Below are 16624 nucleotides of genomic sequence, written 5' to 3' on the forward strand. Positions count from 1 at the left end.
TCTGCTCCTACAGGCTGGGAGAAAGGGGGTGCTGGAGCTGCCAGACACACTGGAGGGCATGCTCTGCACCACCGGGGAACCCTGCCAAAGGGAGAGGGACAGGAGGGAGGGGATGGGGACCTGAAGCCTGCGAGGTTCAGTGAAATGGAAACTCTGAGCTGGAGGGTTGTCTGAGGCACTGCAATCCTCTGCCGGCATAGCCGCGCAACTGCCGTAGGTGCTTGGGTGGCAAAACCCCTCTGGGTATCTAGAGGATCCCAGGTGGGGTCCAGCCATCTGGGGTTTGCCCTCTCTAAGATGTTGTTACTTAAATAATGTTTTTGCATCATGCTAAGAAGGGCTCTGAGTGTGGCTTGGGGTCAGACAAGCTCTCTTGCTGCATTCCTGCTCTCTTGCTTTTCATTCCAGGTCTTCTCGAGCTTTGATGTGTGGGCAGAGCTCTGGAAGCCTTAGCAAGAGGTGGGTGCGTGCCACGCACCAACCACGCACAAACACTCATGCGACACGTGTGCTACGTACTTCTGACTTCTCACATGCCCCCACTTGTTTCAAAGAGCGCTGAGCAGCAGAAGGTCCCTAAGCTTTCTGCAAGCTCTAACCCTGCAGCGCAACCGAAGCCTTTTACATGTAGAGGGGCAGCAGGGAAGAGCTCCTGCCTGGCCTGGAGAGCAGAGGCTGCTGCTGTGTGTTGAGATTGCAAAACCCAGGGTGCCACAACCAGGGTTTAAGCAGCGACCACGCACCACTGAGCTGCGGGGGCCCCACAATTTGTTTCCAAGGTGCCTTTGCCTCAGATACCCCTCTTTAAGCTCTGCCTGCCTGGTGGGGTTGTAAATATAGAAACATAAGCCCTGGAGGGTTGGGTTTTTTTCCTCCAAACATGTCCCTCCCATCTTAGCATCATCTGTGCAATTCCTCCAGCTGCTCCTATACATGGTATGACCTTTTTTTCCCCCTTCCCTTGCTCCCCACCCCCCCAACCCTGCTTCCTTTCCTGCCCAGTGCAGGGGGTCTAGGGCCAATCGGCTCCTCCAGACGATCAAATGTCACTATAAGTTGAGAGCTGCATCACCTTGGGTTGCTCGCAGATCCCAGCCTGCCTGTCTCCTTCAGCAGGGAGCTCAGCGCTTCTCTCTGTTCCACCCAGGTAAGTGGGAGCCCTGGAGAGGGATGCTGCCGGGGAGGGTAAAACCACAAAGGGGCTGAGACTTGCTTTGAATGGAGCAGGATCAGGGGAGGGTTAGGGTCCTCAGGATCCAAGATCCAGCACAGGATCCTAAGGAAAAGGAACCTTTCCTTCCTGGCTTTTGCTGGATATCGCTTGAAGCTCATGTCACGCAGAGATTTGAGTGCTGTGAACTCTCAAGGACCAGTGGTGGGTGAAAAGACCCTTCCAAAACCAAGCCTGGGGCTGGGAATGAAGTGGCACCTCTTGGGGCATTTGGGAAAGCTCGATCCAGCAGCAGGAAGAAGTGCTGATCTTCTCTCCCCTGGCACCCAGAGAAAGGGATGGTCGAGGTGGGAGGGATGAAGGGAAGGACCATCAGGGAGCTGCCAGCAGACAAGGAGGGCTGCTGGGTGTGGGGCTAGAGGGAGACCTGAGAAACATGAATGTCATTGTGGAAAACTGCCCCCTCCCACGGAAAAGAAAAAAACTGGGAGAGAATCCCCCTGTGCACACAGAGAGGTAGGAGGAGAGGGATAAATTCAGAGCGGTGATGGGATGCTCACTGCATGCATGGCTTGAAACCTCTGCACTTTGCTGGCATAACCACCTAGTGCAGGTGAATCCCCTGCTTTGTGTGGGGGTGCATAGCCCCCACCAGCTGCAGCTGCCCCATGGGGCAGAGCTCCTTGCTGTTGGGGGGGTATCCTGCAAAGGCAGGAGTGTCGCCAGCACAAGTGGTTTTGATGCCAGCGATTTGGGTGGGAGCCATGTCACTGGCATGGGGGAGCTCCAGCGAGGCTGTAGGAGATTGCTGGGGCAGGCAGATGTTCCTTGTGGGTGCAAGAGCAGGGGAAAGGCAGGGGCTAAAAGCTAAATGTGGTGATTGACTTTTAGTCCTCTGTCTCAGCCTTGTTGTTCCTAGCAAACCCCATGCAGGGATTTGACAGATCATAGCACCCTGAAGGCAAGGATAAAGGGCACATTTTGGGGCAGGGAATAGGGATTTTGCTTTGTGACGGTGGAGCGCTTGTGTCCTGCCACCTGGTTTGAGCAGCAGTGCTGTGGTGGCCTCTTCGGTCTGCAGCCCCCAGGGAGAGAAAAATTTTCTGCTGGAAACTGCCAAACAGTTCAGAAATAAAGGGAGGAGGAAGAGGGACAGAAGATATATTTTTAAAAATATCTGTATATACTTTTTATATAGAAAAATATATGTATATCTTTATTTAATAGATGTATTATATATAATACAATACATATTTTTAAAAAATATGTATGTATGTATATAAAAAAATAGATGCAGTGGGCTTGCAGCGGCTCCTGCTGGGAAAGCATGGCCATGTGGTGCTTGGTGGATCGTACTGCTAGTCCTCGCCTGATAGCTGTCCCTGCCAGGTCCCATTGCCCGTGCATGGCCATGTCTGTCCTCCCCCCTTTCTGTTCGGCTCTTGCTACCTTGCCTCCCTTGTATGGCCTGGCTTGGGAGGGGATGACTGACAGGCGGGTTATTTCCAGGGATGGCCCGGAGGTGCAAGGCAGCCCATTCCCCCTCCCGGGTGCATTCTCAGCTGCTAAGAAGCTTCTTGGGATGTGCTGGCTCTGCTCTTTCAGCCAAGGGCAGGAGCATTTGGGGCCAAAAGGGACGTGGTGTTCCTGCCCACCTGAGGCTGAAGAGGATCGCGGTATTTGTCCTTCCAGCTGTGACCCGCTTAGCTTGAACAAAATGCAGAAAATAAGCTTTGCTTTTGTCTTTAAGGGGTGGGAGCAGGCAAGAAGTTTTTGGTCTGGCAAAATTTCCCCATGTATTTTGATTTCCTTCCAAATAGTGGGCAGTATTAACTAATTGATTTTATTACATCCTTAAACCTCAGTCAAGACCAGACCCCATTTTTCTGCCACTGTACAAACAGAACCCAGTTATTGCCTTAAGGTGCTAACAGCCTTAATCTTAGGCTGCATTTGCTGTGTGTAAAGTAATTTTCACTGAAGGGTAATCCCGAGCCAGCTGGAGACTCTCCATTACCTTCAGCGAACTTAATCCTAATGGCAAAAAATACTGCTCTTAGTGGATTGCTTTCTTTATTGCCTTTTGGATGTAAATATGGTTTGGTTTTGTTGGCTGCTTTGATGACAGAGTTAGCTACATGGACAGTTCTGGGCATCAAAGAGCCTTTCTTGTCTCAGGTGGCTGTTGCTATGATGGTCTGTGTTTTGCCCCTGGCTTCAAGGGACCAGATGGCTTTTGAATGCCATGAAGTGGACAGACACCTTGTTCTTCTTGAGGCGAGACCTTTTTGGCTTTCCAGCCAGGGCAGTGGCAGTCAGCTACAGCCTTAAATGCCAGCTCCTCCTGACAAAGCAACCAAACCTGGCTGAATGTTTGCCCCTTGCAAGGCTGAAATCCGTACCTCCCCCTGGATTTTTTTTTTTGTCCCCCGCTGTCCTAGCCTGTGGGGTTTCTGCATCTGGTTCATCTCTGCACAGAGTCTGCCAATGCACTTGTTATTAATTCATTTTATCTGGGGCCCAGAAAACCCCTCAGGGTTGGGGTCTTACGGTGTCAGGGATGCTGGCATTCTTGCTCGGCTTTTATAGCACACGGACAGATGCCATGCGAAATCCCATTCACATTTGCAGCGCTTGGATTAACAAATATGGAAGGGTGTAGGGGAACAGGCAATGTGACAACCCTCGGCAAGATGTCCTTAGAGCTAAATTGGAGACTAGATGAGCTCATTCCAATAACTGTTAATGGAAAGCCTGACTGCAAAGACTCCCATTGACTTCAATTGCCTTGGAAAGAACAGCATGCATTGCATTGCGTGCCTATCCTACACCCAACAGACGTTTGTTCTCTGTATGTATGTGCAGGGCTTTCGAGCTGATTTCTTGTCTAGCATTGAGCAGTATTACTCTTCATGCCACTGGAGTGAGAGGGAAGAAGACTTTAGACCAAAGCCCTTTAAAAGTCCTCTTTTTTCCCCTCCGCCTTGGGAAGAAGGAAATCTGGGTTTATAAATTAAAGGCAGAATCTGTGGGAGGACTGGCCATTGCCCTGAGTCTTTAGAGATCATGTGTTTTGGAAGAAGCCAACAGCTGAGCATGTGGCAAGTTCCCTCTATGGGCTTTTGCCAGGAGCCAGGAGAAGCTCTGCTGTCCCGCTGCATAAACCAACATACTGCCAAGCATTATTACTAATACCTTGAATAACTTTTGGAGGCTGAAATGAGATTGCAAACCTGTTATACTGCTAGCCACTGCACAGATAGCAAGTGGAAGTCTTTATCCTGAAGATTTGATCATCTAGTTAAAAAAGACCAGGGGAGAGAGACCAGAGGTGTTGTAGCATCCAAATAAGTAACAGGAGAAGCAGCAGGAATTGATGCACCAGAAAAACCTTTTGAAGAGCTGAAATTCCTCCCAAACATGAAATTCTTCCCAGATTTCTTCTGCCCGGTGGGGTTAGAGTCCCCAAAGTACTCCTTGGAGTGGCTGTTGCACTGCAGGGGGGGACAATCACAGTTACCAAGTTAAAAGCAGCCTGGGACCAAGAGATCACTGAACCCAAATCTCATGTGTCCTAGCAGCAGATGATCCTCTGTCCAGCTACTCAGATCAGGTCATAACACAGCCGTTGCTGGCACTACTTCCAGGGCAATGCTGAATTTCAGAAAGAGGATAAATGAGGAACTAGAAGAAAAAATGCTGGCTGTTTATTGCTGCTTAGAACATGGGGATTTTAAATGTTGTTGGTGTTAACACGTGGTGCCCAGGGTCATTACTGGGGAATGGAGAAGATCCCTTATAGGGCAGGGTTGGAGCCTATGGGATTACTGCCTTCCTCTGAAATAGAAAGCTGCTGAGCTGCAGTTGTTCCTTTTGAACCTAAGTCAGCCCACCTGCTCCTTCAAGACATCTCTCATATATCAGCTGAGTAATGAAGTCATGAAAATCATGGTTAGGGTTTCCCAGCAAGGAGGAGCCTGGCTTTCTAATTTAAGACCCACTGCAGATTTGGAGGAAGTTTCAGGACCCCTTCCCCACTTTCTCCCCTCGGCCTCAGGGCAGCTGATGCTTTTAGGAGAACCATAGCATTGCACTGCTGCCATCACCAAACCTGGTACAGTGTGCAATGTTACCATGATGCTCCTCAAATAGCAGCGTTGCTCCCTCTGACTCCGGCTGAGGTTCCGATACACATATTTGGGGTCCAGCAAAGATCAGCAGAGTGGCCGAATCCAGCCCTCGCGCTTCCCCGGCTGCAGCTCTCCCTGTACGCAGCCCTGACTCAGGCTGTGCAGAAATGCAAGCCACGACAGTGCTGTGGGTGGGTTCACTTCTGCCCTGCAGCGCGAGGATTGGTTGTAATAAATACAGCTGGTTATACCAATAGGAATTGCCTAACCAGGCATTTGGCCAGTTCTCATCCTAAACTAATCAACAGATAATTGTTCATTCATTCATCAGCTGTATAAGCTAGACACTACTACTTAAGGCACTTTTGGGTGCTGACAAATAGTTTTCTCTGGGTACACTGGTAGTTTCAGTTACTTCTTTTTTTTAGCTCTGACTAATGCTTTGGAGCTTGCAGTAGTGAAACAGAAGGAAAAATTTCTCTGATCTTGCTGGAGCGATGGAAGTGTCAGATAGGTGCGACAGGACACCCATGTCCATGAGCTTTGGAGGTTTTGTAACTTAAAGCCAGATTGAGGGAGCATGTCTTTCCAGATAATCTTTTCCTCTTCCCTTCTCCTCTCCTCTGACCTGGCTGGCAAAGGTCTGTGCTGCCCCCAAAATGGCAGTGTTGGGGGGGGGGGCATTGGCTGCTGTGTGGGAAAGCAGGTGCCTGGCTTTTTTTTGTCCTCAGATGTCAACCCATCTGCTCCTGCCTTGGCATTTTCTAGGAGATGCTCCCAGTAATAACACCTTCTTCCCCCACCCCTTTTTTCCCCTTCTTTTCATCTTTTATCTAGAAACTCACTGCCAACATGTCTGATACCGAGGAAGTGTAAGTAGAGAGAAAGCCGCCTGCATGTTCGTCTGTTCAGCTTGGCTCCACGCAGTGCAGCAAAGGCATCCTGCGGGGAGGAGAGGCTGGGTGCTGCTCTGTGCATGGCCCGAAGCTCCCCGAGGCAGTGGGGAAGGGGCATCTTGGATTTTGGGTGTCAAAGGGTCCATCAAAGTTCACCTGACACCCTCCCTGTCCAACACGGGATGCCCTCCAAACACCTCCACCCAGCTCAGCCTGTCCTCCATGGCCCTGGCACTGCACCTGGAGGAGGGGCAATCAAACATGCAGTGCAGCTAGCCACTTTCTGCCCTGGTTTAACAAATCTAGAGTAATGCGACCAAATCCAATGGGGTCATTTGACATTTATGCATCAGTAGGTACGGAGGGGAGATTTAGGGCAATCGTAGGATCAGCCGCATCATGGACTGACCTGCAGTGGTCACTTAGTCCCCTCTCTGCTACAAGGCAGGCTCAGCTCAACCTGTGTCATTTTGTCTAGCCTGCTCTTAAAAATTTTTTTCCAAAGATGAGATTTAGTACCTTTTTCAAGCAATCTCTAACACCTCCCTTGTTTAGGGTCTGGACCCAGGGCTGCTCTGGGCTTTGGTTTTCATGCAAGTGATGGCAGAGCAGGAGAGGCTGGTGAGTAGGGGCAAGGAATGGGAACAGACTGCAAGACTGATGTTGCTACAGCCACAGGATAAACATTGAACAGCATCTGGCTTATCCCAATTTTTTCTTAGACAGCCCTAGGGTTCAGGGAGCCTGTAGCATGCCTGGGTTGGTGTGGGCCATCGGCTACAGGCTGGCTCACCTGGCACACTGGGGCTGAGGTCCAGCTTCATCAGCCTCTGCACAGCCCTTATGTGTAGGTATCATGTTGTAGCCCTGTGGCAGCAGGATTATTCCTGGGTATGGATCCATATGCACAATCAGAATGAGGAACACTATTCAGAATAAAACCCAAACCCAGTCACTTCACTAATGTTAAACCCAAATGGCTCCCAGAAGAGTAGATGGAGACTGGGGGAAAGAAGAAACAACAGTCTTTAAACAACACTGCATTGGGTTGCTTCAGTATATGATTTAAAGCTTGTCAATAATATGGAGTGGAAGGAATATTTATCTAGTTTCAATAACCTTTTTTCCTCTCTCACAGGGAGCAAGGAGAGGGTAAGTCTTAAATCTGTCTCTAATTGCTTCCTTGCAAGACTGCAGCATTTGCTGGCCATGTGTGTCTTCTCCTTTCTGCCCATTCTTGATATTTTAACAAAAAGTGCTGGTACGGTTAGACAAACTTGAAGTCTCTTTTTTTGCGTGTCTGTGTCTGACTGTCACCAGCTTCTGGTGATTTTGCACTACTTGTAGCCCCAAATTGGTGTCCTGGTTGTGGGGGATGCTGCTGTTTTTTGTAGGGGCACTGCCATCTGCTGGCAATTTATTTTGCAACTTTTGTATACATAATATTTTCTGGTTTAAAGCATAGAAACTCATAGTATATACAAGTGATATACATAGAAATGAACAGATTTGTTTTCTTTGCTGTTTTTTCTAATATGCAGAGGGAGGCCCTCTCTGCCACCTCTTCCCTTCTAACCCACATGTATACCTGAGTTCCCATTGCCCAAGAAAAAATTCAATATAAATTGCTCTCCTCCCCTTTTATACCTCCTCTTTTTTCTCAAAGTAATTTTATTTACTATTTTACTGGCTGACTTGGAAGTGGCCTCTCAGAGGCCCCATCTTGCCCGGCATCCCTGTGAGCGCAACGGGCTCTGCCATGGGTAACGTCCTACCAATGTGTCAAAGCTGATGGTTGATTTGTCTGCTTTTTTTTCCTTTCCCCTATTTCAATGCAGAGGAATACGAAGAAGAAGGTAACAAAAATCCTTGGAATGTAATTTATTTTTCTTTGATTCTTGGTCCTGCTTTTTTCTTGTCTGTATTTCACCCTTCTCTTTGGCGCTTGCCACTAAAGGTGATCTGAAACACTTGATCGGTAAATCAGTCGGAAACCATAAAACCAGCCAAGTTGGGGCCATGATGTGCCAAGCCTTCGCATCACATGAAATCCAGTATTTGTATGAGGCATAGGGGACGGCTGTAAAGCTGGGAGCTAACCTGTCCATAAACTCAGCATGTTGTAGAGCAGGGACCAGTGCAGAGCCCGCACAACGTATCATTGGTGAAATCCTGCCGTTCTCGTTTTGGCAGTGTCCGTGTATTGAGTTTAAGCTTTGAAAAGAAGAGCAGGTTGCCCAGCTCCTGAGGAGCGCCCGACAAGGCACTGCTGAGGATGGTTAAAGAGGAGGCAGAGAACCGACTGGCAAAGATGAAGTTTTTTAATACGCTTTTAGCTGGCAAAAGGTGATTTGACAAGCCACGAGAGACAGAGCACAGATCTGGAAAGATGGAGCATGAAATGCCTTTCTTACCCGAGTTGTTTCAGCTTTTGTAGGCAGCAGGAAGAGGAAAATTTAGAAGATGTATTGGTGTCTTTGCTGGGCACTTTTGACACGTTGGCTTCAGTTCAGGCAAGCGTAGCTGCTGGTTGTCATCCTCCGTTTTCCCAGGGTGTCTGGGACAGAGGCGAGGGCCAAACTCTGGGCTTTCTCCCAGGATTTGCCCTTAGTGTCCAAGACATCTTCTAAGAGCTCAACAGTGAAACCCTTTACTGGAAGGTGGAATATTTGCATGTGGAAGGTATGAGACCAGCTCTGAGAGAGAGACATGCCCCTGTGCAGAAATGTCCATCTTGGGCATTTTATACAGAGCAGGTTTATTTTGGTCATGGATTGCCCCAAATTGCTGCAACTGGCTAATTCTCACTAGTGGTGGTGGGAACAGAGGTGCGGCTGTGGCCATGCTCAGGGTAGTTCCTGCCCTAAGGTATGTTATCTTTATGTCTCTAATTCCACCAGCATTGCTTCCAAGTGGATCGAGGGCTCAAAAAAACCCAAAACAGAGATGCCAAATGAGTTGTAGAGGTGCCTTCAGTCATCATCATGTCTCCAGTCCTGCCCAGAGGGGCAGAGCCAGGGAGATGAAGGTGGTATTCATGCTCCATCCTTCATGCCTTGTCAAATGTCCAAAGAGTAAGCAAAGGGTGTTGCTCCTACAGACAAGCCTTCCTAAAAGGAGAAGCATTTCTTCTTGCCTTTCTCCTTCCTTCCCTAACTGTCTCCTTTTGGAAACCCAAATGATTAATATTAATTTAATGATTAATATGAAATTAATAGGCAGGTCACTTCCTATTTTTTTAATCTGCATGACCATCTCCTGTGAGGTGTATCTTCTTGCTCTCCACTTTTGCCTGACCTTTGTGTTATCTTCCAAAGTAATCCATTTCCTTTCCATATAACTTCTCTCCATCACTTTCTAACCACATTTTTCTCCAGGCCTGAGCTCACCTCCATACCAGTTTCTAACAGTTTTCTGTTTTCATTTTCCTGCTTGCTGTTGCTTCTTGTTCCATGACACTTGCCACCTGCAGCTCAGGAAGAAGGTATGTGACATGGCTTCTGCTTTCTTTCTCTCTCAATGTGGAGGAAGAATGTGTGAGAAGAAATCCAGAGCAAACAGTTCACACCCAGTGGCCATGACTTGGTCCTCAGCCATAGACATCAATGTAATGATGGACATTGATGTCACTTATTGAGCTGGTAGGAAATTGGGCCCATTTTTTTGGTTCAAAAAACTAAACCAAACCATTTTTATATATAAATACATGCATATATAAAAAACAATATAATATATATAATATACACACACATATATACACTTCATATATATACACACACGTGTGTGTGTGTGTGTGTATGTATACGCATATATGTATATAGAAACAAAGCTATATATATTTGGTTTTGACCTACCATTTCTATTGAACTGCTTGCCTTTTTTTTGGTCACAGTGGTGTCAAGACCCATCCTTTCTCTCCTGAAGTTTAGATTTTTTTAAAAGGGAAGGGAACACTCTGCAATGTTTATATCCATCTTTTGAAATTCAGGAATTAATTTCTTTGAAATTTCAAAAAATGATAAATATTGGTGAAAATTTTTCACCATTTGAGAAAAAGATTTTTAAAAAAACAAGAAATGCAGCCATTTTATTTTTGATTAAAAATTCACTGACTGTCAGTTTTAGGAAATTTCAGCCAGGTCTACTAAAGAATAAAATAATGGATGCTTTTTTTAATGTGTTTTTCATTTGTGGTCACATTCCCATATTTCAGTAACATTTATAACCCCATAATATGCTCATTAAAATGTTATTTTTAATTCTCTCTCACCCTGTAATTCCATCATCGTGTATTCTTACCCATAACGGCCTGGGAGCTTGGCAAACCTCAAGAATGTTCCAATAAGATATTTCTTGTTTTAATTTTCTCCTTCCATTCTCTTTGCTGCCGTTTCCCACCCACAGAAGAGGCTCAAGAAGAAGGTACGTGAAACAGCTTCTCAGCCCCCCTCTTTCCCACAGCAGGGCTCAGTGCTGATGCGCGCCTCAGTTTTGCAAGGTGGTAGAAGAAAACAAGAGGCAAGAAAAAGATGCTGGGACAGACGATCTGCAGGCAGAGGGCTTTTCTTGTCCCTTGCACACGTTGCACCAAGGGTGCCCCATATTCTCACATATCTGTGCAGACACCTCCACTTGGGGTTTCGGGGAGGGAGCGGCAGGGGAAATGCGGGTACCATCCCCTCATCCAAGCCACAGCAGGCTCTGAGGCTGATTTTTAGCCCCAGGTGCTTGTAACGCCCGCTGGGGAATAACTGGGGTCTGGCTATAAAGGTTTCTATCAGATGTCAACTGGTTTCTCCTACGTAGCTTGGCAGATAATGATCAGATGGATTTTGAAATCAAAAATCCATCTGTGGTAAGGTATATGTGTAGCCATATATTACATAGTACATATTCTATAATATGTAATATTATATATAGTATATTGTATATATTATAAGTTTATAGACTATAATATATAATATTATATATAATATGAATAATAATACTGCAGAACGCAGATCTTATTAATCATATCTATGCAGACGCTGGCAAGTAACACCAGCAGGCTCCCTGCATTGCACGTGGCATTTGCGAAGTGGGACAGGCAGGGCAGAAGAGGGAATGGAACAGAAACCCACCCTTTGCACTTGAGAGGTCTGGGATGTGGTGCTCCGGGTGGGAGGAGCCAAAGGGTGTGTTGGTTCCGCATTTGCAAAGCTTTGTGCTACGGGCACATTTGAAACAAGGGTAAACCTGTTTATAGGTTAAACTATAAACCATGGGAGACCCGCTCTGAGAGGTTTGCAGGGTTTTTACAGCATCCAGCTCCTGAAGGTTTTACATTTCTTGTACCTGTGCATGCTTTGGTTGCCTGTCTCCACTTCATCTCCTCCTCTGTTTCTCTATTTCATACCCTCTGTGTTTTTGTAGACCCTTCTGTTGCATTCACACACCCTTTAATCTAACTGTTCTCATTTTCCATCTCGTTGCTCTTGCTCCCCACCACATCCCACCTGATGAAGCTCACGAAACAGGTATGTGCCATTGCCTTCTGAATTGCTCCCCGCCGTCTCCTTGGCGGCGGGGGGGGATTCAAGGGTGGTGCGAGAGGAGCAGGACCCAGTTACTTTGCCTTATCGCTTCTGTTGTCTTTGCTTTCCACCGCTTCTCCGTCACCAGCTCTGCCGCAGGCTCACACACACGGGAATGGTCTCGGTGTAAGGTCCAGCAGACAGTCGGTGGTAACCCAGCCTCTCCTGCCGTGTGCAGAGCTCACCATAAAACCCATCCAGGCAATGGCAGGAGATTGTTCCTATAAAACTGGAATTAGAGGGAAAATCCAGCATGTATTATTTGATTGTTAGATTTTTCCCTCTCCAATATATTTTTCCCTGTTCCTTTTACATGCTTCAGTTGGTTCATGCTTCAAATTCCTTCCCCTCCTGGCCATTACTGCATCCTTTACTGGGATAAAACTTTTCCCCCTGGCTTAAAAGAGTTTTCAGCCTGTGTAATATCAGCCTATGTAATAATGTGTTTCTCCTAATGTTCCTTTGCATCCTGTCCTGTGGCTCTTCCCACTTAAAGAACCTCAGGAGGAAGGTATGTGACATGATTCCTGAATTCCTGTCTTTCAAAGTAAGCTCTGGTTTAGCCAGTAAGCCATAAGATGGTAAAAGGAAACAGGAGTTAAAAATAGGCTTGTTAACATAGAATAAAACTTGCCACCAGTTGTTTTTTTTTTTTTTTTTGTACTCCCTTCATGTTCTGTCTTGACACTGAATGCAGTGGCAATGCTATGTGGTAATTGTTGCATGTAAAAAAAAGTATGAAATCTGCTGGGAAATGTAAACCTCTTAAAAGGATGAAGATTGAAAATCCTTCGCTCTGAGCCTGGTTGGGTCTCCCTGGGAGGCTTATTTTGGAACATTTGGGGTGGGTCAGGCTTCTGGACAACGTGTGGATGTGCCCGTGATCAGTCTGCTGCTACAGCAGCTGCTGACACTGAAGCTAGGAGAGGATTTGCCCTCCTTTACCGCGCTGATGTTCTTACAGTAGCCTTTCCACATGCCCTTTTTTCAGTTTAAACCCTGTTGTATAAAGCAACTGGTGATATTTTGATGCTTTAGCTTTGCAAATGATGAAAGACAGTTTTCTTCTTCATGCAAAGGAGTTTCTAGGCCACTGTCTCATGGTAGAACGTGCAGCCATGTGGCACCAAATACATGCTGGCTTCAGGTTGTAAATCCACTTGGGCGAGCACCAGGGTTGTGAAGTGGCATGTTGCTCCAGGCTTTATGCAGGACTGCAGGAATGTGCATATAAGACAAATGTAATTTAAAACCCCTTTATGTTTCTAATATCTCAGACCATTTGTGCCCTCAATTCCAGTAGTGCTTTTCGTATCCAGTATCCATATTCACTTTATTTCCTTGCAATATACTCTCAGGCTTTCCCTCCCCCTCCACTTTGTACAAGTGAAAGGTTGTTCTGATGTTTCTAATGCTCTTGTCTTCTTTTGCATTTTGCTCTGTGACTCTTCCCACCCACTAAAGCTCATGAGGAAGGTATGTGCCATGACCTGCAAATTCCTCTGTTTCTGTCCAAAGTGGTAACATGTGCAGGAATTCTGGAGGTGGTTGAAGAGGAGAGGATGCAAAACCATCCTCTGCATGTTCACTGGCGGCTGCTTCGCTCTTGCAGGATAAACAGCGTGATGAGTAATAAGTACTAACCGCTGCTTTGAAAGCAATGCCTGAAACACAGGCTGGGCATTGCTTATATATTCCCCTGCGCTCTGATTTCTCTGACAGGCTATTGGTATGGATACCAGTTGGTACGGGGATAGTGTTCCCAAAAGCATTTCCTCTGCGCCGTGCACAGAGGCTGGAGGTGGGACAGCCGTGCCCCGGGGCAATCCTACATCCCTTGGTCGCACACACCTCCTCCTCCTGTCCCCCCACCACTGCGCAGAGACAAAACTCGCTTTTGCAGCAATGTATGCTGATGTGGAAGGACTTGCGACTGAAGTCATGAGCAACGAGTGAGACCGCGTCATACATAGTTTTCCGTTGGGCTGAGGATTGGACCGAGTGACATCATTTTGGTTGCAGTGTATTTGCAGAAAATGCCAATTCAGAGAAAAGATGTAGTTGCATGCTTTGCCCACAACTATTGGTATTTTTCTGGGTTAATGTGCATTATGCAAAAACAAGGGTAGCATGGTTGCATTTTTGCTTGATCTTATAACATGAATTAAAGTCCAGATCTGGTAAGACAATCTGCGTGATTAGCAAAATAGTAGGTCATGCTTATTAAAGCAACAGCCTGCCAGCCCAAACCCATTTACCTTTCAATTGCCCTTCTGCCCCCCTCTCTGCATGTCCAGCTAGGGTTTCATCAGGTACTTTAGCCTGCAGGCTGGAGAGCAGTAACATGCTCGTACTCACCTCCCCACACCGGTGTGCAGTCCTACACACCAGTGGTGAAATCCTGGACACTAAGGAAATCAATGGCAGTTCTTCCGAGCCCATTGGTTTTCCGCAGAGGCTGGGATTTCTATGCACATGAATAAGAACAGGTTGTCTATACCCTTTTCACACATTCGAACCTGTGGGTAATGGACTTGATTTAAATACAGGTAAATATTTTCATCAACCAAAGGCTACCAATGGCACTTGATTTATAACATGTATATATATGTTAGTCATCTGCATCTTTTATCTCCCAACTTTCGCTCTTTCCTCCTCGTGATTTTCTAATTGACATCCATATATGCCCTCTATTTCTGTTTTAATCTTATTAATGGTTTTTATCCCTTTAACCCCTCTACCCTGGCTAAAAAAGTATAAGGTTTTTTTAATCATCCTGTTTCTTGCTCTAATTCTCTGATCTTTCTTTGCATCTCCTTCCCTGCTACTTCCCTCTTAAAGAAGTCCATGAACCAGGTATGTGACTTCTGAATTCCTCTGCGTCAATCTGAAGGGTTATTGTGTGCTGGAAATTCAATTGCGCTTGGCAATTCTACAATTGGGTCGTGCTCTGAATTGGGACAAAATGGAAACTTTTCAAACAAACAATAAAAAAAAAAACAGGACGCCTTGTTTGGCAGCTATTGACAATTATTGGGTTTATTTAGTTGAAACAACACATTTTGTTCCAACATATTTTTTTTTTCATCTTTCATCAGTGGAAGATTTCCAAACTTTGAAAGGAAAATTCTGGTTTAGATGCTTCTGAAGCATTGACTTTATGGATTATATGGGGTGTACATATAGTGTAATGCAAGAACAAATCTGGAACGAGAGATTGTCACAAGGCGAAAAATGAAAAGGTTTTGTTCTAGAGATGTTAAGATCTATGCAACCTTTTATGGTTGTGAAACAATTTCTTTTTTTTTTTACCAAAATCTTAGCTAATTCCACATGAGTTTTGAATACTGAAATTTAATTGAAACTATGGTTTCTGTTGGAAAATGATACCAGTAACTCTAATATTATACTCAGGAATTCAAAGATGGTGGAAGAAAAAAGATAGAAATAAAGTATTAATGATAAACTGTAACTTGCAGCTTCCTTACACCTTCCACCAGTAATAATTTCCTCTGCTCTGTGATGCGTAATAATGAAGATAAGAGCTAACTGTTGCATGAAAAATGTAATAACATTTTTGTAAACAAATATCTGAATGTATAAGCTGTAATAATAGCCATTGACTGGACTCAGAGCCGTCCTTACACCGCATACGGGAATGTTATAATGTTTATTATCTGGAAAAGCAGAAACTGAACTTGCAGTGTCCTCTAAACTGCCTGTGAAAATGATTCTATGCCATTTGGAGTAGCTTTAATAAAAAACAGTCACATCTCAGCAGCCGCCCATCCCAGCTATTTCACTCTGCTGTCCACAGAGGGAGACCAGCCTCTTAGTTTAGCCGAGATCTGTACTCTTGACAGGGTTGAAGCAAGTGAGGTGAAAGCTGTCTGACTGATTTTCGCATGACTTAACACTTCAACATCCATCTGTGTGCTGCTTCTTATTTCCCTCCTGTTCTCGCTGCTTCTCGTTTCACGTCCTTCTCCTTTTAATCATATTCATCCTTGTCTGTTATCTGCTCCTAAGATTTTTCTGACCTTGGTTTGCACAAGTTAAAGGTCATTGCTACCATCCCAGCTGCTTTGCTTGCCTCTGTACCTCTTTCCCCTGGTATTTATTGAATTGCTACTCACTACTTGAGTGTTGGTCTCAAGCTCTGACATACAAATGAGCTTGAAATTTGTGCGAAACACCAGGTATTAACATAATCTGATTAACAATAAAGCCATACCTACAGTCTCCCCATGTTTTCTTTTCCCTCTGTAACATAAAGCATAACAAAAAGTAAAGTTTATAAAGAAGATGTAAATATAACAAGCTTTAAAGAAAACTTACGTCAGAGGGAGACTGTCTCAGCTTTTACATCCCTGTATGATTATTTAGTTTCTCTGTTATTAATACTGTCTTTGTCTAATGCATCTTCTAACTCACAGCCTTGGCCTGCACAAATTCAGAGTTGGTGCTGTTGTGTGATTCTTCCTCTAATTCCTTTTTTTTCCTTGGCTGACACTTTCCATCTAACCAAGCACATATATGTGTCATCTAAATTCCTATGTATTAATTTGAAGCATTCCTGTACATAGGAATTTGAAGATGTTGAAGAAAACTAGTCATGAAGAATCAATCCATTCTTACAATTCCCTGAAATTTATTTTCCTTATAGGAAACAAGTATAATTATTGTTTGTAACTGAAGAGTCACCTTCCAAGAAGCTTAGAAGAAATATTTCAGTGCCCCTGAAAACTTTTAGGGCTGTGACTATACCACAGCCAGGGCAGAGAGCAGGTACCCAAGCTGCAGAAACACGAGCTGCTTATGCTCGCAGACATCGCCTGCAGCAGGATCCCGGCA

The 16624-nt window shown here is 45.4% G+C and overlaps 1 long non-coding RNA gene across 1 annotated transcript; it reads left to right on the plus strand.

Moving 5' to 3' along the window:
* Nucleotides 1-129: 129 nt before the first annotated feature.
* LOC142602084 (uncharacterized) lies at nucleotides 130-6198 on the plus strand. Its single transcript, XR_012835757.1, has 3 exons — nucleotides 130-936; nucleotides 1008-1147; nucleotides 6139-6198. It is a non-coding gene; the product is annotated as an uncharacterized LOC142602084 (long non-coding RNA).
* The last annotated feature ends 10426 nt before the right edge of the window (nucleotides 6199-16624 follow it).

The sequence above is a fragment of the Balearica regulorum genome, chromosome 5, assembly GCF_011004875.1.
Source record: "Balearica regulorum gibbericeps isolate bBalReg1 chromosome 5, bBalReg1.pri, whole genome shotgun sequence".
Classification (NCBI taxonomy): Eukaryota; Metazoa; Chordata; class Aves; order Gruiformes; family Gruidae; genus Balearica; species Balearica regulorum.